At 32.3% G+C, this 21,979-nt stretch overlaps 1 protein-coding gene across 2 annotated transcripts in view; it reads right to left on the bottom strand.

Moving 5' to 3' along the window:
* The window catches only part of LOC130902774 (amphoterin-induced protein 2-like), a 76,236-nt gene that overhangs the window by 43,595 nt on the left and 10,662 nt on the right, over window positions 1-21,979 (bottom strand). Inside the window, exon 2 of one of the 2 annotated variants that reach the window (XM_057815060.1) lies at window positions 3,134-3,351. The exons of the other annotated variant lie outside the window; for it this stretch is intronic. The gene's annotated coding sequence lies outside the window, so the exon portion shown is untranslated. The remainder of the gene's footprint in view (window positions 1-3,133; window positions 3,352-21,979) is intronic. 2 annotated transcript variants of the gene reach the window in all.

The following is a 21,979-nucleotide window of genomic DNA, read 5'->3' as shown; positions in this document are numbered from 1 at the left end:
TCGTAAATTTTCTTATTTAGAGCATTATATATTTGATTGGCTTTTTCACTTCGTTCCATGTGTTCAGATTAGACCAATATATATTTTCTTCGTCCTCTCATTGTTAGATATTTCCTATAGTTTTTTTTTGACTCATTCCTTTTCAATTTCTCTTTTCTTCTCTTCAACTTCCATTCTCAGGTTGTTTTTCATTATTCATATGTCTATTTTCTTTTCCATTTTCTTTAATGTATTTGCTACTATTACTACATCGTAAGAAAGCATTAATCTGTCTATTTTTACCGGTTTTAGTCAACTAAAAGTATCTCTCTATTGTTTCGTCACCTTCATTCAAAAATTTCTTAATATGTATATGTTATATATACCATTCGCTCTCTTTTCTATATGAACTTTTCTCTCCCCCCATTACCTCATGAAAGTATTCCTTTATCTTTGTCTTTCTGATCCTCCTGTGAGTTTTTAAGCCAACTGAAGATAAGTATATTTTCAAAGGACAATTAAGTTAAGTTTAATTATTCAATATATTGAATATAAAAAATTTTTATCAACAAAAACTACTCTATTATATTTAAGATTTCATATTATTATTATATTAAATTTTTTCAATAAATGAACAATACCTCTTATACAAGGGTTGCTACTCAAGTCTTGAGATAACGCAACACTGATGTGAATATCTCAAATCTGACATTGCCATCATTAAGTTTGGCATCTTTAATGAAGAACGTTCGTGCTATGGTTTTCTTTGACTTTAGACGTAGATTAAACCCACAGCAGTGCGCTAGTCAACTCGCTTCGACTTTGGGTGATGAGGCATTATCTCGATCCAACGTGTTTCGCTGGTTTACCAAATTCAATTGTGGTCGCATTTTGTAAAGGTCGTTCAAAATCGGCTGTTGTGTCAGATAATGCAGCATATGGCTGTCAAAAAGATTGATGCGCGTTGTATACTACATAATTTAACAATCGCTCAAAAAAGCATGTGTCGATTGGTGCAATAATTGGTAATTGTTCTAAAAGACACATTTAAAATGTTTAATTTAGAATTAATGTACGAAAATAGTTTATTAACAGGTACGTCTGTAATCTGTAATGATATCAACAACTTTATTAAAAATTGCATGTATGTTGATATAAATATACCACTTTCCGTTGTACTTAGAGATTTATGCGAAGGCAATTGTACTTGGGTTCTCTTGACTGAATAAAGTTTTTTACAGTATGTGTATTTAATATTACGGAAAGTAAGATGTGACATAAGCTATTCACTTCTTTCTGACGTTTCTAAAAGACCTGGTCAGTAGCCTTCACACATCTAAGGCTTCTACATGTTTAATTTCAGTTGTCGACATTAATTTCCAATTCCATTATACACGAACCAAAAACTCTAGGAAACTATTTTTTGATTCTGTTACAATAATTGATTCTAATTTTCCGGTTACTTATCCTAATATAACTTTGGTACTTGTTCTGTCGAAGTAATTCCATAGGCGTTAGAAGCCCCAACGCAAAGTTGTAGAGCGTCTCGGTCAATCAAGTTAGTAACATTCAAAGCAAGAAGTTGAAATTATAGCGTTGCTCTTACACAAGGATGATCCTCATTCTCTCATTGCACGCTAGTTAAGCATTTCAAGATGTAATTTAATTTGGCAATTACTCAATTATTTCAATCATCGGGGTTATTAAAGTTTCTGCTCCTCCTTATTCGAACTCATGTGAAAATAAAATACTAATATTCTACGTTTGTGAAGACTACACGTCTGCAAATCAATTAAATTTCATTTGAATACTACAACAAATATCTCCGACCGATAGTCAAATCTCGGTATCCTTTAGTACTCAAAATATAAGAATTCACCGAATGTTTATAGTTTAATTATGCATTGTGAGTTCACCTTAACCAATGTCCAATTAAAAAAAGTTACCGTGTTTGATTATCTCTAAAGCGTGCTGTTCATATTAATATAATAAGGACATACATCTTTTTTTAGCGGAGAAACGTTTTCGACATATCGCACTTTCAGCTATTGAAATTTTTGAAGTAACTAATTTAAATTCTATGAACATACGTGGATATGACGTGGAGGAGACTGTCTGAACGAAGCTAAAACTGCTTGGCAAAAGGTACCACCAGCTGAAATCGAGAGCTCACATTCTTGCTTCTTGCAAGGCATTCCTCAACTTTAGTATCTGCACTCGCTAATTTCTTCTATTCTCCCCCTCAATTATGTTTTGAGGAGTGAGACAGTGAGAAGTTGTGGCGTATTATAGAGTTCCGAAGGCGAATTTCTTTTTAATTATTAGTCATTATCTAACGTGTTTTAAGGACCCTAATCTTGATAAATAACCTGATTATAGATTTCAAAATTATCCAGGAAAGGTGAATTTACGAGGGTCTGATTTTTTGGAAGCCCAGTTTCTGGTTGACAATCGTATAAGTGAGTTGTTTTTTTTTGAAATTGAAACAACTTAGTATCAAGTTGTCATTAAATATTTGTTTTTGACATAGAAGCAAATAAAAAAGGTATTAGACATCATTTACTATCGTAATTTTTTTTGCTTCAGAAGTGGCTGTGTCCGATTCGCTATCAACATATCAAAATATTTTATTTATCATATGCTGAGTGTAAAATTATAAAGTGTAAAATATCCGCGCGTTGGGTGACGCGTTTGCTTATTTTGAATCAAAAGCGCAGTCGAATGAACATTTCACAGACCTTATTGACGCAGTTTAAAAAAAATGAGTCGAATTTTTGTATCGATATATAAATTTGGATGGAATCTGCATACACTACTAGACCGCTGTAACGAGAAAACACTCAAGACAGTGGATTGCGAACGGCAAACCTACTCCGAAAAGGCAAACGCCAGAATTTTTTTTATTCACTACTATTAAAATTGATGAAGAATTAAGAGATGTTCACTATTAATTGGAAAATTTTCGTTCCCGATATCAGGAAAATCGATAAATCCATGCGCCATTAGAAAATAATTTATAGTGAGTACATCATCTAATTTTATCATATGAACAGCAAACCTAACTCATCTAAACTGTGTGTAAAAAGAAATATTTTCTTATTTTTCTCTTGATACATACATCATACAACCAAGCAAATTGGGAAAAAATACTCACATTCTTACTGAGGACCTCATTTGTTCAACTGCAATGGAGATTGTAGAAATTGTGCTTGTAGATGAGGTCTGATTTTGTGCTGATATATCAGAAGTGGAAAAACCGCTATACAGGACACAATGGAGCTTGAAGCAGCAGCATTCGCTTTGTTTAATATGACAATGACTTTTGATGGTTCGTGTACAATATTTGGAAAATTTTAAAGTTTATAAGCACTTCTGAAACAAAAATATACGATATGTATCTGGACCCATCGTATCATTCACAAAAAAAATTAGTCTTGGTCTTAATTTTATAATAACGACAATTATACACGGTATATAATTATATGAAATGTATTTCCATTAAACTTTTTAAACATATGGTAAGAATACATTCGATGTTACTATGTTATTGATAGGTCAAACAACCTCCATTTTCTTAGAATTATCTATCATGTTCTTGTTTTTGATGTATTTAAAAGACTAGTAATATTGCCTCAGAGATATACAAGTCACAGTGTTCTATAGACCGTCCAACATGTATTGTTAATTAAAAGTCGCTTTGTAAAAATTGGAGTTCAAACATGTATCTTCCATTCTTCAATCACTCAATCTGAATATGAAAATGTACAATGAGGAAACTTTATATTAGATTACTCTATTTTGGATTCCATATCATGTAACATATTCCTTACGTTTGGCAACGATAACTGCATTTCTCTTCTCCTCCCATCTTCTAATGAAAAATTGACTATGTCTCCCAGAAGCTCTCGACAAGAGTCTTGGCAAGACCAACTCATTCAATCCCTTCCTACGTTTACTAAAATGTGGACGTGATTCAGGGATGTTTATTTCGGAATCTAACTCTATTAAAGCTATTTTATTTCTCAGAAGACAATATAATTCAAACATTATTTATTGTACTCTACAAGGAGTGAAAAATTGTAGTATCTATATTTGTAGTTGATAAACTCATATCTCAAACGCTTTAGCAGATTTGCTTTGAGCGTCCATACCTCTGCGCTGTATAAGAGCACAGGAGAGACGTAACTTTGTACCATACTCAAACTCTGATACCTTCATCATAGGTCTCTAAGACTTCATTAAGCTAGATGCACTCTTGTCACACCACTCTTCTTATTTCGATTTTAGGGAAATTTTGGTGATCTACACAAAGTATGGCGGTATGATGCCAGTACAGATTAATAATAATGAGTAGATCTTTATCATGTATAGGTGATTTTTCTAGAATTTATAGCATGTTATCATGTCTCTTTCAATATCGGTAGCATCTATATAAACGTCTTGATTCATATCCCTTCATCTTTGAACCATCACTTGTAAGCAATGCTTCACGTGTACGTAATCCATTCCACGAATGAAATTGTTTGTCTGTTTGGACTACTTATAATAAACTAACTAAACTGTGCTACACAAACTCCTTCAATATATCCCAAAAGAATTCTCAAGACTTCGAGGCTGCATCATATTCAAGAGCAGCAGGCAGGGCATCTACTGAATTGGGATAAAGGAAACATATCATGCATATCATGGTCACGCAGGCGATCAATGAATGCCTAGATGCCCAAACATTCCATCATGTTCTTTGGCGCTTTTGTATATGGGGATCGGACAAGTCACCTCGTAGTATTGAAGAGTTTCGTTACCTTTCTGCCTTCTGCTCTTCAGCTGCGATTTGTACAGATGTTCAAGATGTTCGTGACCATATCTCTTATCCAACCTCTTCGCTGTCCGCTGTTTACTGTTCGAAGTTAGTTTCTTAAAAAGGTATCTTCTGGTGTAAATTGAGGCATCTCCTTTTTTTCTGCTGAAACGTCTTGAATTTCTTCTAGTTCCTTCATTTTATCCTGTATATTTGTCATCTCATTCTCTATATCTGATTGTATCTTCTCATTCATCGTTGTCATCTTGTTCTCTATATCCGATTTTCGAGATGACAATTTGTTTCCTACGTCAACGGAAATATTGGTTTTCCATGATAAGATTTCGGCAGGAAGCTAGTTGATTGCTGTCGTACATGAAACGGATCACTATTGGATCACGGATTTCTATTGACCAATCGGTATCAAATAGCAACTAAATCCTGAACTCAGGCTGAAATTTGAAAAATTACATGCTCTAAGATTTTGGTTTCACCCTTTATGTCTATCATCCAAAACCTTATAATAAGATTGGTTCCAACCTCTTATTCAAAGTAAAATTGACATCGATGTAGATCAGACATGAAACTGTTTCCGTATAAATTTTTTATCCTCCTTCATTTATTTCAATATTCAGATTGGAAGAGCCAAAAATAAGCAATGTCATGTTAATCAATATGTTTCCATCTTTATTCGCTTGGATATTCAATGACGTGACATATTGATAAGCTTTTTAGAACGTAATGGTTTGTGAACTTCTAGTGTTGTGTGCTTTCATCTGCTCCATTTGCTTCCGTATTGAGAAACGTTACACATTGATCAATTGCATTTAATTCATCTTTTCAGATGGTATTGTCAATTTTGTCTCGAAGGATATTATTTTTTTCGCATCCACCGAGCGCTTCCTTGTAAAATTTACGACAAATTCCTAATATTCTTCATTCTATCCATTTATTTTTCAGCCGTGACACTCATTCGAGATAATTCTATCTATTGAGAGATAAAATTGCCTTTCTGTATATCACCAGGGTAGATGTAACTCCGAAATTCAATTATTTCTATTCGAATTGCCCTTATAAGGAATAGTGGCTTTTAATCTTGTTCGTATTTAGCCCGCTGACTAAACAATTACTGCATTAATATATCAATGATTGTATATAACACATTTTCCAATCTGGTGCTGCGATTTTTTTCACTACTATTAATTAACCCTATAAGAACTATTCACATTGTACCTTTATGAGTAAGATGATGGTAAGCGTGAATGATAGAAAAAAATAATTATTCCACCGAAGTTATGGAGATCAGATAGGACATAATATTTCTTCTGGTTCATTTATTGAAGAAGAACAAATCTTTGTTTCGCTTATCCCCTACAACAGACTAATCAAATATTGACGTATCACCAATTCTCCGACAGAATTTTTTATATCTTATTCTTTCACTAGGATCTGTCCCACATGCTCTTGAATCTGTTTTTGTTATTCCAAACTCTAAAAATCAATCACTTACTGTCGCATTACTAAGACAAATCTAGATGTATTCGATTCAATTAATTGATCTTCTTAATCAGATGAACACGTTATCATCATTAAACAGCCTTTCTCGTCCACTGCTGGACATAAGCCTATCTTAACCTAGACAATTTTGCTAGGTCTTGAGCATCTTGGATCTAATTGAAAAATATCCTTTACTAATTCTTAATTCATCGTGTCTGCAGTCAGGCCCTGTTTCTGTAAGCTCAATCCCTCAGACGCCATTCTAGTATTCTCTTAGTCCATCTACTATCTGACAATCTTGCGACATAGCCAGTCCAGTTCCATTTCAAATGTGTTGTTCGTTCAATTGCTTCTGTAACTTTTGTTTTGTATGCAGTTCTTCGTTTCGGATTTTATCTCGTGATGTAACTCCTAACATGGACCTCTCCATGACTCGTTGATTTATTCTTATTTTATTTACACTTTTTGTGTCAATGTTAGTGTTTCCGAGTCATAAGTCAATACTGGAAGAGCGCATTGATCAAACATCTTTCGTTTAAGAGATGTCAGTATATCTGACTTGAATACATGCCACAACCTGCCAAATGCAGCTCAAGTATCATTGAAGTTATGATGTACCAAAATAATCTCTTGAAATACTTCCAAGGTCATTCAATCCACCAGCATCAGTTCTATTACGTCTCTCAACAGTCTACTTGCGAGGTTGGACCAGCGGAGATAGATAGAATATATGGCTTGAGGCATACCAAGGCACACAAAGATGGGCCTTCCACCTCCCTTAACAAACAGCTACATCTTTTAAAAAAGCGCAAAATTTGACTCGTGACTTCCCTTTTAACCGGATATGGTTTTCCAAGATACCATCTTCACACTATGGATATTACAACACCAGAATACCACTGGTGCATGTTAAAAAAAGAACTGCAGACCAAGTCATCTGCGTGTACTCAGCAATCACATATACAAGGTTCAAAAACTCAGAAAGTCCTTGACTGCCCACAATTCCACTATGAACTATCAGTTCTAGCGTTTTTCATTTTCATCTTTTCATATTTGTCGCTACAGTGATTCTTGATCGGTGTGTTATTAGCATCTATTTCAACTCTATAACTTTTAAATTCTATGAATGGACATAATGATTTGAGTTCTAATATGAAATCTTAATTTTCTTTTTTTGTATCGTCCACATACCCTGTCAAAATACAGAAAGTATTGATTAATCTTCTTTTCAAAATGATTTCATCTTAAATATCTGAAGATGATTACTTGATTATCGAAACGCCGCGTCAGACAGTGTGATTGTGAGTGTTAGTGTAGTGGTTGTATGAATAGTGAACAATATGAATTTCATTGATATTTCCGGAAATACCAACGTAGTACGTTAACTTCTTGACACAAGTCACCTTATATTCATATTTTTTCAAATAACAAAAATTGAGAAATATAAGTGGAGCATTTTGAGCGGGAGTTTATGATTTTTCTAGATTTTTGTCCAGAAATATTGATAAATGTATATTATTCCACTTTTTCTATCAATGTGTTTTGCCCTGACATTCCGTATTCCTATTAACAATGCCGGATAGAGCAGTGAGACATAGTATGATTTTATATTTATTCATATTTATTATATTGCTACGAACAAGTTCACGATATGCGCCGTGAAGCCAGTCCTGTCCGGTTATATTAGAACTCTAAAATTTGGCGAAAGCGGCTTTCGTTTGAGGCTTGTTTTTATATCTGTTTTTATCCTAGCGACGATTTGTTTACATTATTTTTTTGAACTTATATCTAGAACGGTCTTTTTATTTTCTAGAATTTTTGAGAAATTCGTACTGGATTGTTTTTTTAGTTGGTTTAGTGCAGTTAGTTAATTACAATAAATAGTCATAGTTAACGGAACGACATACGAAACCAACCGATAAATTTAAATGAATCGTATAAGTTGGTTAAATATTAATAGATAATTAATTATATTATAAGTGAGGCAAATCTAGTATTCATCAGAAATAGCTAGGAATCCATATATTTCAACGATTCGAAAGAATCAGTAGCTTTTCTATCGTATCGAAGGTATAAAATAATTTAGATCGACAATCTATTATATCTCTCGTTCCATCACAATTGTTTTATACTGGTTGATGATGCTTTTTACAATGAAGGGTCTCTTATCGAATATATGATACTTTGAAGTACAGCGCCAAAATGCAATAACTACTAACGCTTCACATTATAAATTTTCAATACTAATAGATAGTAGAAGGATAAAGTTATATTCTTTAATACTCACGCTTGAACTATTTTATCAAAATGCTAATGAAGTTTTCAGCATGAAGAGTTTGGTAACTTTGAACTTCATGTTTCGAATAACGTCGAAATTAAGCCAGCTCTCCAAACTTACGTTGATATTATTATGCAATTACCACGAAATTCTATTAACTCTCTAGAAATTACAAAAAATCGCTCACCGGATAATATTAGTTGGAAAAATCTGCACGACGATAGAAGTCTGGGTTTTTATATTCTTCATTGGCAATAGATTATACTATTCAATACACTCTCTTTAATCTTCAATGCACTTGTTTCAGTGATGTTGTAATTCATGAACACCATCCCTTGAGGATTGCTATCTCTTCGTATGATGGAAGAGGTTCGTCATATATGCATTTTTAAGATGACATAATAGTCAGATGATAAGGATGTCACATCTGCAAATAGGCTTGAGTAACTTGCCTAGCTTCTTGTTTCGATTCAGTATCATTCAAGTCGCATCTGCAGGTATTAAGCGACGCACAATTTTCTTTTTATCATTACTGGATTGCTTGTTGAGAAAATTGGATTAGAAATTATTGACAAATATTTCAGAAGATTTATTCAAATAGATAACAATCTCAATTTGTTGAACAAATGTGAATAGTCCAGTTGATATTGTTTGAAATTTGAAATAATTACACGTCAGTTTTTTAAGTAACTGTTCGTATTAATTTAATAACATTTTTGGGAATCAGTGAGGCAACAATAAATATTGAAAGTATTTTTTCATGAATAACAAAGTCCTCAAGCTAAGAATTATCACAATGTCCGCAATTTTAAGAGTGGCAGTATTATGAATTATCGACATATTGTTTTATCCTTATTTTAAATTTCTGTTATATGTATGTGAGCAAAAGAAGATAGAGAAAAACGAATAACTCCAATTGGTAAATAAAATCGTGCTACCGAACGTCATGCTTTAGACAACTAACTCTGCGAAGTCGTTTCTTCACTAGTTTAGAGAAAAAGATTAAATAAGACTATCTAACAGTATCACTGCATTCAAATTATTGGTCACCTCTCATATAATCTATCATTAGTTCTTCCTTAACCTGTTTTTGTTGATTTTTGAGTGAGTGGGGCACATTGAGATGTTGATATACGTGTGCGTAGGTCTGTTTTAGTAATGGTTTGAAAGTCTATTGCTTTCAATATGGTAGCAGATTACCTTGTGTGTTGATTTGAAGTACTATGATAGCTTACCGTTTTGTTGATAATATACTACAAACAACTTTACTGCATTTTATCGATAGAACTTCCTCAGAAAGACAATGCATGTTCGAAAATGGCATGACGAAGTAGAAATTTCAAGATATGCAAAATTCTAGTTCCTATCGATTTTTAGACGTGAAAAGTGTTGTACCAAATCACCAGACACATTATTGATTTTTGACATTTCGCGAATTCTATGGAAAATCCAACGTATTCATTTTAAGGAAACCACTAGTTGTGGAAATTCTCGGAGAATATACTCACCTAAATTTCGTATGGAAAAGTTTCCTCTCAAATGTTTGTTTTATTCTTTTCTTGTTTACTTATTCTTGTGAAAAATAAAGAAAAAATTGGTTTATTCCATAATCCTGAAACTGTTTATGTTTGAAAGAAAAAAAATAACGTATAAAAACGATACAGAATATGAAATTTCATTTCAAGGAAACATATATTTTCAATCGTATCAATGTATGTCACGTTTCATCTTATTTTTTAAAATAATCACTTTATTTAAATAACAGTACCACTTGAAGTTTGATCAAGAGATTTCTAACATCAGGAAGCATTATTATAAGAAGAATAATATAAAAGCTGATAAAACTTATACGGATTCTTCAATTGCTTTGAATTCAATAAACGAGTATGTTCTGTTCCTCTAGTGAAGAATGCGACACCAATTTTAAAAGGATATTCTTATAACTCATGACTTAAGCCAAAATATTTCTGTCATATTTAAATATGACGACCAGTGCCTCTACTAAATCTCTTTTGAAATATAGGATATTCTATTATTATATCTTATATATTTGCTATGTTTCGTGTTGCTGATGCACTTATTGGACGTTCTTCACGTTCTTCCACATTTGTGACACTATTTTTTAACTAAGCAACAGCCCATCTTTAGAATCTTCCTATTTGATGTGAAAAGCTCTTATCCACTTTTGATAATTCAAGTTTCTTTTTCCTAAAAACTTGCTGTGTCGCATTCTAATTGAGAATATAAAAATGAGTTCACTGATCTGCATCAACACGTTTTCTTAAAGACGTAATACCACTTTGAGAAAACCAATACACTGAATCTAATAGAGCTATCCCTTATTACCTCAGGGCTACAGGAGCGACCAATCTTTGTTTCCATTAATTCAAAATCTATCGAGCCATAATTATGTTATGATTGATTAATACAATGAAGCTGTGATTATAAAAGCTCAAGTCCAAAAATGTAACTCCACTTGGCTCAATCACCGAAAATGTAAATAGCACATTGTCTATTTCGGAGAACTCATGAAAAATTAATACAAATAGAGAGAGAAAAGAGATGGAGTTGTTGAATGAGGATTTGGGGTTTACTATCACAGGCAATGGCGATATTGACGAATTGAATGGATATTTTGAAAGTTCCATTCAGTATTTTCTTCATGAAGCTAAGAGCTTCGTCCAGGAGGCGTGCAAAAGTTAAATCCCATATAGGATTTTACGATGGGCCCAGTGTATGCTCACACTTGGGTCAAGTATGTACAACTCTGGCCCTAGCTTGGAAGTCATTATTGGCCCAGACTTGGTGTGACTCTGGGATGAAAAGAATTTCCCTTGCTTGGTTTGCAAGCCTGGACCAGGCCTGGTTGCCTGGATAAACCCTGGTCTGCAACCAGGCTGGTTGCTTCTAAAAATGAATTTTTAATATATTGTTAATAGAATCATAGTTTTATGGCAAATTTCAATTAATGCACTGTACCAATTAATGAAAAATTTCGTTCAATAATTACACATATGAAGAAATTATTATATATATTAGAAATTTTTTATCATTCTATCTTTCATTGTCTTTTATTCATAAAAAATATTACTTTTCATGTTAAAATATCTTTTATGAATAGGATGTTAGAACAAAACTTTATAAAGTTATTCAAGTTCTACCAAGCCTGGTTGACTATAAGATGGTCGGGCTACCCAGAGTTCAGTCAGGCGAATATGGGATGGCCGGGGTAAGGTTACATAGAGTTCAGCCAGGCTTGGACTATTAATAGTTGGTTTCCCAGCGTTGGCCCAAGCTAAGTCCCGTTATTCAAGCCTGGGGGCTCCTACATGTGATATTGTAAAATATGTCTACTAAGAATAGAAATCAATCAGTCAACAAGGAAGATTTGAATAATGTCAGGAGTTTGAGGAGGAAAGATTGTTTTTACTTAGAAGCAGATAAATGGAACAAGGACAACAATGGACAATAAGGTCTATCTCGAGAGAATGGACAGCTTAATCGGAACTGGACGATACACCAACATCTCCAGGAATCCGAATGATCATAAATGTGGAAGAATTACTTAAAAATTGTAAGAACCGTGTTTATCAACAAAGTTTTTACTACAGACATTGAAGATGGGAAAATTTTGATCTTCTTTGATGCAAGGTCATTATTTTCCAACTTGTCGATCCCGCAGACCTAGAAGTACCTTGAGAGCTTACTGAGATAAAATAATTTGCGAGCTGATGTAATAGAAGAATATTTAGAGTTAACATAAATATGTATGGAACAAAATAATTTCCAGTACAACAACGAATTCCACAAGCAAGACGAAGGAACAGTAATGGATTACTGCCTATCACCGTTTATGGCTAAAAACGGTTCATGAGTCATTTTGAAAAGCAAATAAATCAGTATTTTCTAAGTTATGGTACAGGTATTTGGATATATTCAATACAAAATATGCAAACTTAAAAATTTTTCCAGTTGTGGTAAATGAATAGAATTTGAATCAAGCTATTACAATAGACCATTCTTGTATTTTTGTGTTGTGAAAAGTTTGGAAATTTCCTGTTAAGTTGGTTATTTGTAATTTACGTTTCTCCAACTTTCAGGTACAGATTTATCGAATAGTGTTAAAACGTAATTTCATTACAATTTACGTCGGATGTTTATATGTCCATCAGCTCTATTCGAACCATGTAAAACTAAAATTATTGAACGAAAAAATCTGATGAACACAATGTCTGATGATTTATTTCATTTTAATTTCCTTTCAACGTGATGTTTGACTAGCAGTTGAGGTTGTGAAGATAATAATCATAACACCGTGAGAGTTAACTATACTACGTAATATTTTATTTTGACAAGCTGGAATAACTATCAACACGGTACCGTTGTGGCCAGGTCTTACCCAGTATATGTGAAACAAATTCTATATTTTTTGTGTATGCGCCTGTATTAGTTCTGCTCGATTACCGTCATTACCTTTTGCTTTGCATTTTCTCAGGAAACTTATCGCAAGAGTTATTTTTTGTAATTTATTCTTTCATGATATTTATTTTACTCTACTCATTTACTTTGATTTCTAGGGTGGGATCAACCTTTGCTTGTCTATATAGCTTAGAACAAAACTCTACCCATTGTTCTATATTTGGTGGAAGCTCCACTTTCTAGATTTGTAAAACGTCGGATTACTGTATTTCAGAAACCCAGTAAACTAATGCTGAAGAAAACACATTTGTGTTCTATAACAAAGCATTACTATGGATAGTAACGAAGAGTTTGTTAAATTGAATTGTGGCTTCCGTGTTGTATGTATTAGCAGATATTATTATTGTATCAGGATCAGCACATTGAACTAGGAACTTAACAATTAAACGCTTTTTCGAATGGGGAGGGAATAGAAGCAATAATTTGGAAACTGCCTGTTCGTATAGGGTCTGTTTTCTGATAAGTTTCGAAGCTAAGCATGTATTTCCAGACGCAATTGGCTTACACTGTATAGTCTGCTCCTCAGACAATTTTCGGAGCTTCTTATCAATTTTGGAACGCAATTTATATATATGCAACAGATTAAAATCAAATCAAAACATTATATATTCTCAGGAGATGCAAACTCATTGTAACCCTAACTATTCTGACTGTTTTGTATGGTATCAAAATCTTTTCTCACTACTTTACTTCGTTTAGAAGTTATCATCATATCTAGTAGTTTTAGTACAAAGAATGAACTTGTTTTCTACAAGTAAATTTCGTGGAATCCTGAGATTATTGACTTATGATCCACATTAAGGCTTTGGTGTGAGATTGGATTCGAAAATGACCAGTAATATCAAACTATACTGTAAAAGCAGCAATGACAGCAATCATTTCTTGGCTCCCTCCATTTTATAGATACATCATTTTTTTTCAGTTTCTTGATTATTTAGGTTATTAGTTATCCAATATATACTTCATTGGACATACAAAATGAGTATCATAAGAAAATATAAAGTATTCTTAGTACTCACTATCTATTATATTTGTTGAGTAGTGTATTTAAAATCTTTTTCTATGTATAATTCAATTCACTAAAGGATACTGTAGGGATCTTAGTCTTCTTGGGAATTGATCCTTCAATCGATATTTGGTTTTATCACCCAGTGATTTCGCTATTCAATAAAAACCTGATTCCTGTCTTTGGTTTCGAGTCCCCTTTCCTCAAGAGTATCATCCTATCTCCATGGCTTTCAATATAACCTCAATATCCTACATTCACACTCATTAACGTGCAGCTCCATACAATGTGAAAAAGAATAATGGAATAAATTGATTATTTGGGTTTTTGATTAAATGATCAAATTTATGAGAAATTTCGAAATATTTCAAATTTAAATTATAAATTGATATACTTTGACGTGAAAATGCGATCCCTATCATTAAACCTCTCCGATTGCATACAATGAAAAATAAACTTGAGGCGCAAAATAGGATAGTAAGTGAAATACTGGAAAAAACTATAAATTTCAATGAGATTTAGTTTTGTAAGCAATGCTCTGTACATATTGCCATAGAAACGTATCTAACAATGTAAGATCAGGTGATAATGCTTTCCATTCTATCTATCCTCGCCTTCCTATTGACAGTCTGGGAAATAATACTTGGATAATGGGTTTGATTTTGAAGATTTCCTGGATCAGAATATGAATTTGTTAGAATCAGAATGACATCATTTTGAAGTAGTTCCAAATTACCCTCAATAAAAAAGAAACTAATGATGTGGTTTTAAGCAATTTCTGTCCAAATATTAACCTTTTGATGTATCTTAACAAGGTAAGGATTATTCGGTGAGAAGTGGTGGACATTTTTCCGAATAACATAACAAAAGTGAAAAAGTGTACTTATAGGAAAAGATAACGTCTCCTAATTGAATGATATTATTATAAAACATCCACCATTCATGATAAAAATAGATGCTCCTATCAAAATCGTCTTCGATGAGCTTATCAGTATATATCATTTTATAGTGATGCATTTCAATATTTTTTGATATGTTTATTATTGCTGTATGGCTAATATTAAATGTAGTGAATGAACTTCACATGACGAAACTTGTGAAACTGCTTTTCTATTTCACTAATTGTTCCTTTAAGTGGTATATCAGTTTTTCACAATTGTGCTCGGCTCAAGCTAACCAATTTTCAGAAGTTTATCAAGTTAAAAATTAAATTATTATAATGATCCGACTCACAAAACAAATGGAATTTAAACTAATTAACGTTGCTCTTATTCAACTCTTAAAAGTATTTTTAATGACTACATACTGAACATCTGTATTTCTCTATGAAAAAATTGGGAGTTGTACCTGTTATTCTAAAAGTACAGGTGGCATTTTCACGTTGAATAATGTCAATCAATGCATAAAATTTGACATGTTCCAGATTTTTCATAAATATGTACGGAAACTATGATAATAAATTTATTCAAATAGCTTTCACAAACTGCACAAAAAGTAACGTCACTTTGATATCTTTATTGTGTTTCCACATTTGCTGAATATATGATTCGAGTGTGTCAAATATGGAATATAAATTGACACATGTTGAACTAACGACCACAGTACATTTAAGTTACATTGCTATTAATTTGCTTTATGGAAACTAAGCCCATCTCTATACGAATTGATTTACAGAAAACATAATTTTTAGACGTGGAAAGTTTTGTCTGTAAAAAAAATAATTAATTCGTTTTAAACTCATTGTTTTGGCAACCTACTAATCTGTTACATTAGTCGCACGATAAATTCCGATAATCTAATTCCAAAACACCCACCTCAATATCAAATGAAAATGCTGAATTTTATGCTCATAACGCAAAACAAAACTGCAAGCTTGAATTCTTTTTAACCGGGTAACCGGTCGTTCTAGCAGACTAGATAAAATTGTTGACTTGGCATTGATATCCAATTTTGAAAACTTGCCAGTTTTGCTTTTGTTTATGATAGATAATAATATATTTTACTATAGGACTGGAGAATCTATTTATCTCAGTTGTTCCATGAAATTATGTTTCGTGTGGTTGCTGGCAATGTATAATTTCATGGTTCCAATTGATATTCAATACTAAAATATAACTACGGTTCTCACAATCATTTGTGGACCTTCAGTTTTTCTTATAGACTTGATGTATTAGTTTAATTGATTGCTGGAAATATTCCTACTATTTTTACGACTTCTACTGATGTTTCAAAAACATTTTATTGAACTTCAAACGCACAGGGCAAATATTTTGAGTTCCTACAAATCGATAGCGAAGAAATCAAAACTCATCTCCACTTCCAGTAGTCTTTGATCAAATAAGCAGTCATAACATCGTGGTAATCGGCGCATGATTGTTTACAAAACTATTTTGACTGTCAATATGAAGAGCAATCACAAGTAGTATTTGAGACAGTCATCGGAATTATCAACGCTGCCATACTCAATTTTGTTGGGTATATCAAATCAGGTTTTTTCCAAATATTGCGTATTTCTATTTGAGCCTCGGTATGTCTTAATACTTTATTAAATATTCTTATGGAAAACGTTACAACGTTAAAACATGATTAAATAGAATCCATGCTGTTTGTCACGTTCAACACCACACTTTATTAAGACACACCGAAGTGTCTCTAAACCTTTATAGTATAATCATGCAGAATATGTACGTATTTTATTTTAAATTAAATTCAACGGTTGCACTTAAATGACTTCATAAAAGTCATACACTATTTGTCAAATAACCTCTTCGGCTACATTGCAACTTTCAGTTTTTGGTTAACTTCCTTCGGTTTTAATATTCTAACTGATTTTCATGTTCTCTGCTTAAGAACTGAATCTTATTTGAAATAACCCCTCGATATTGAACATGAAAATCTCTATATCCAAAATATAGACTGACATCCGTACTAACCTATTTTTCGTTATTCAAAATTGAGAGCCAACAATTTAATACAAAAACTGGAAGCTAGGAATTGGAATTGAATTTCTTTTATTTCTTAGACCTTTTTATATGTTTATGTTTCTAAATGTTCTTGATTTTAGGTCTCTTCTGTTTTAAATTAGCTTTTTTAATAAGAAAATAGATAAAATTGACGTTTCGACTTTTTTCAAGTCTTTATCAAAATTCGCAAATTGTCAGTGTCAATATCATATTTTGATAAAGACTTGAAGAAAAGTCGAAATGTCAATTTTTATCTATATTTTCAAAATTATTGAAGAGACCTTAAATCAAGAACATCTAGAAACTTTTGTTCCTCAAAACATTGTTCTATAATATAAAACTATACTGGAAACTATAAGTTCTTGTGGAAGATATACTCCATGTTAAGGAGCATGCTTAAATCAAATAATGATATAAATATAGAAGAATATTCGAAGATGCGTGTTTTTCTCAAACAAAAATGAGGCACCTATCAACGGAAAAAATCCGAAATATTCACTCTAAAAGAAATAAATTCATCGCAGAGGTTTTCAAATTATTATTATTATTATAATCTTATAAAAAAGTTACGAATTATTGAATATCGTACTGCATTGTACAGGTTTTTAAGGTTGCATTCATAATGAGCGTAATGTCGTATATATGTAGATGAGATGTAAATACATTCAAGACCCTGAATAAGCCTTTCTAATGAATAAACCTAACATTAAACCACAAATTGTCAGAAAATCTACTGTGACTGGTATTTTCACAAAATATGCTAGAAGTATGCTGACCTCCGTCCAGCTAATGTAACAACTACTCTACTTTCCATGAATTATCAACACGGCAACTACACATCAATTTGGATTTATGAGAAAACAAATAGCCAACTTAAAATTACAAAACGCAAATCAATACACCAGATATAGCTTCCGTAGGTCTTCTGCCAACTTGCAGATGGAAGATTTTTATGATTGATTCACCGTGTGGGATTTCTTATTTTAGCTATCAACATGGCAATTTAATAAGAGGCCTCAACGGTCTTTTCATTTTCCATTCGATTACATTCACTGGAAGTTTTGTCTTGATCACATTGCATCATTATTTTTAACTACATGACAAATTACTCAATGAGTTAAATGACTACCGTTTTTCTCAATAAATGTAAAGCCGTATTTAATACAGTCATCAATGAAGAGTCTTTCGGGCTGTTGCCACAACCCATGACATAGAGAAGGTCAAGCCTCTAAGCTTCGCTTGGTTGACGCCTCTCCTGGAATTCTCAATACCCCCACTCAGAGGGACGCACACCCCAAGCTGAAAACCACTAGGCTAAAAGACATAGATATTATAAAAAAGAAAGTGTGTATTACAAATATAGATTGATAACAAAAAAAAGGATGAGTGTGATGTTTTTTGGATTTAAAATGAGCACACTGTCAAAAAAGATGAAAAACACAAGAAGAAAGAAGATAATAAATGTTCAAGAGATAGGTTATTCACAATGTATTGATTTTTCAATCCTTTTTTTTTAGTGTTCAAAATCAAATGTATCATTATAAAACAAAATTTGTTATTCATAACACTAATTCATACTTATAACAATAAAGATTTTTGTTTCTTTGGACAAGAAAGGAAGTATGAACTAACAGTCAACTGCTTCTCTACAGTTATATATTTCTAAAGAGAACAGCTTTCTTTTTAGCGATGGATATTATGTTCTGCCTTATACTTCTGTCTAAATTCACTTATTAATCAAATTAATCTGAGCGTTAGTGATCTGACTCTTGATCAAAATAGACTGCATTTGAAGTATGAGTATTTGATGATGTTTGTTAAATATTCGAAAGACTTCTTGGATTATTCTTTACCGACGTACTCTTCTAGCCCTCGTGTCGCTTAGGAGTAGTAATATCTCACTTGTATCCAACCTACGGAAGCCATGTCCGGTGTATATAATTGCATTCAACAGGTAGCTATTTGTTTTCCCATACATCCAAATTCATTAATACCAATTTTCTAGATGGTGCACTCGCAGTGTTCATAATTCAAACAGTTGTTGTCTCATATATTTCTTAAACCAGTCACAGTAAATTTTCCAATAGTTTTTGTTTTAGTGTAGGATATGTTTATCAGGATAGATTGAGGTCTTGGAAGTCTTCTCATTGAATAGAGTGCAAGGACCCAAAGTCCATGAGCGATGCAACTCAAAAAAATTGTTCAATGTAGCGCAAAAATGAATAACTTTTACAAAATACGTATTTATTGCCTTGGTTGCGAAGTATACAACTTATGTGATAAATTCTTTTATTGTGGAGTGAATGTTCTGGATTTATTTGGTTGATAGTCTTCTGATTCTCCTTTGAAAATCGCATAGAGTTTCGAATATTCTTCTATATCCCTTAACATTGATTGTATCTCCCACAAGGACAGAGATTTATATTTTTGGAAAGTTTAGTAAAAGACGCCAATTGAACGTTTTCAGAAAAAGAAGGTACTTCATTGATATTGCTACATTCCGTGAAAGCCGTTTACGTTTGATATAGTGTTTCTTTGATTTTTTAGGTGATAAATTGATTCTTCTGTAATTCCCACAATGTCGGGTAGATATTTCACCATTATAATTACTTTCACTGCCACCTGAATTCATTTTAAAAGGAAATTATAAAAACGTATAATGCGAGATATCAGCAATTAATATTCAAAGTTTCTAATTGTGAATTATTTAGCCGTTGCTATCCGATTGGCCGGCAGGCTACGGAATAGAGAATTGATATCATGCTTAAATTCAATATCTAATAGGAATGCATAGGAATGAATATTATAACATAGTAGTGGGGAACATATATAATGAGAACCTTTTAGTGAATTTCTTAATATTATAGGTTTTTTGTATGGATTTTGTACAAGTTTAACATAATTTAAGTTCAATCAAATATGAGCATTCCAAAGCAAGACGAAAAGCAGATAAGAGCATAGAAGAGTAGTAAAAGAAATATAATAATTGGAGTTTCCTCAACATTCTTCCATATATTATGCACTGAGATAGCTTTTGCCCCTCCTGTAAATCCCCCTGGTTTGAGCTTATGTAAATTTCACATAAGGCTGATGATTAGTTACATTGCATTGGATTTATCCTTAAAATTGTAATTATTCACGAGTGTCTAATGAAGGTTATTAATCACGAAGATCACTGCCACGAGAGGTAGAAAGTGGAATAAATCACCGATTGAATAACTCATTATTTAAAAAATAGAGCACTATACTATAACCACGATTACTAAATACTTTTGTTGAAGTTTTTTTGTTGTAAAGTTTTGTTACATTATTAGAATAACTATTATCCTATTCTAATAAATATTTCATACAATAGATCATAATAATCAATACGAAAATCTATGTATTCAACTTAAAAATATTATGTATCTATTCCTAAAAGGTGGTGATGTTCATTCATAGTTATGGAACAATTGGTCAAGTTAATGGAAACGATAGAATTTATATTAAAACTAATGTTATCTTGACTTGTCGAAATATTTGAATAATATGTACATTCGTTTATTTTTAGTTGAATAGAAGATAATATTTTGTTAACTGTATTGGTTTTATTTTTGATGAAGTCATCTATGTAGCCTTCTGCAACGGCGGTAGACTCTCATCCACCGGGTCTTTTAAGGATAGTAATACCTCCGCCTGCATCAACCAGTATTGTTGCAGTTTTGCGGGAACTTTGCCCGTAATATTGTTCTGGATTCGGTCATTTCAGGAAAGCAACGATATCCTCTCACATTTTTTATTCTCCGAGTCGTTTATTCATCATTTTAGTCGTTCAAAAAAATGTGTTACTGGTTACATGACTTGGTCAGAAACTTATATATGTCTTGCATATTTTGTAAAAGTTATCCGTAACAGTGATTCATTAATCACTACCGTGATTAATGGGTATTATTGAGGTCGAGGAAGTAGAGGTATAATGTATACATTATACAAAAATCATGAATAAAGTGTATTTATCGATATCAAAGTCTAAATAGCAAATTGTTTTAATAATTTATCAAATACAATCTAGTGATGAGAGATAAATGCTGCAATGAAACATTCGTACTAGAGTTAATTACACCTGATATATAAATATCTCGCAAAATTTTGCCTAAATTGGCACGGATGATATTCACGTAAAATAATCGACAAATCCTGATAATGTTTAGTTCGGAACTTAATATATTAGGTTTGAGGTATTTTTTTTCAAACATTCATACTTATCAATGATAAACTTTCTGTATTTATTCACACAGATTTATATGCTTATAACTGCAAAACAAATCTTCATATGGGGTTTCTTCCACTATCAACTTTTTTAGCGTAATCAAGGTAGTTATTCCTTTTTTCTGCATAAAACTTTTGGAATCCAGTTCAAACTACTTAGTTTTCCTATGATTAAAATAGAACAAATTAATCTAACTAAAAAAATATTTCACAAAGTTCAAATATTTTAATTCAATTATCAATTGTTCGGGTTCGTGAAGGTGAATGCGAAACTTTTTTCTCATTCAACCCCCAACTTAACTTTCACGCTTCTCGATATGTTCATTCCTGTATATTGTTTTCCAGTTGTCTTTGTTAAAACAAAAAAGGAATGATATTCAACTACCACAGAGTTCGAACAGAAGAAACAATAATTTCTGCTTATTGAAACGATCCTCGAATATACATCTCGTCATGTAGAAAGAATAATAGGAACGAACGGAAATCAAACTAGAACATCGCTAAGAGAATCGAGTGAATACAAATACCTTGAATCTATTCCAGATAGTTGTGTTATAAAGAGAAGTTTGTTATTTCTTGTAATATCGACTTCTGCTTTATTGTAGGTTTCTATTTTTGTATTGAATATGGAATTTTATGTCAATCACAGATTCTTTGATTGGTGCAAAAAATTCAGGAGTAAGTAGATGACGTGGAAATAATGTTGTTATTTAAAAAAATTCTCATACGAC

This window comes from Diorhabda carinulata, chromosome X (assembly GCF_026250575.1).
Source record: "Diorhabda carinulata isolate Delta chromosome X, icDioCari1.1, whole genome shotgun sequence".
In the NCBI taxonomy this organism is placed as follows: Eukaryota; Metazoa; Arthropoda; class Insecta; order Coleoptera; family Chrysomelidae; genus Diorhabda; species Diorhabda carinulata.
This window is presented reverse-complemented; position numbering and strand designations above follow the sequence as displayed.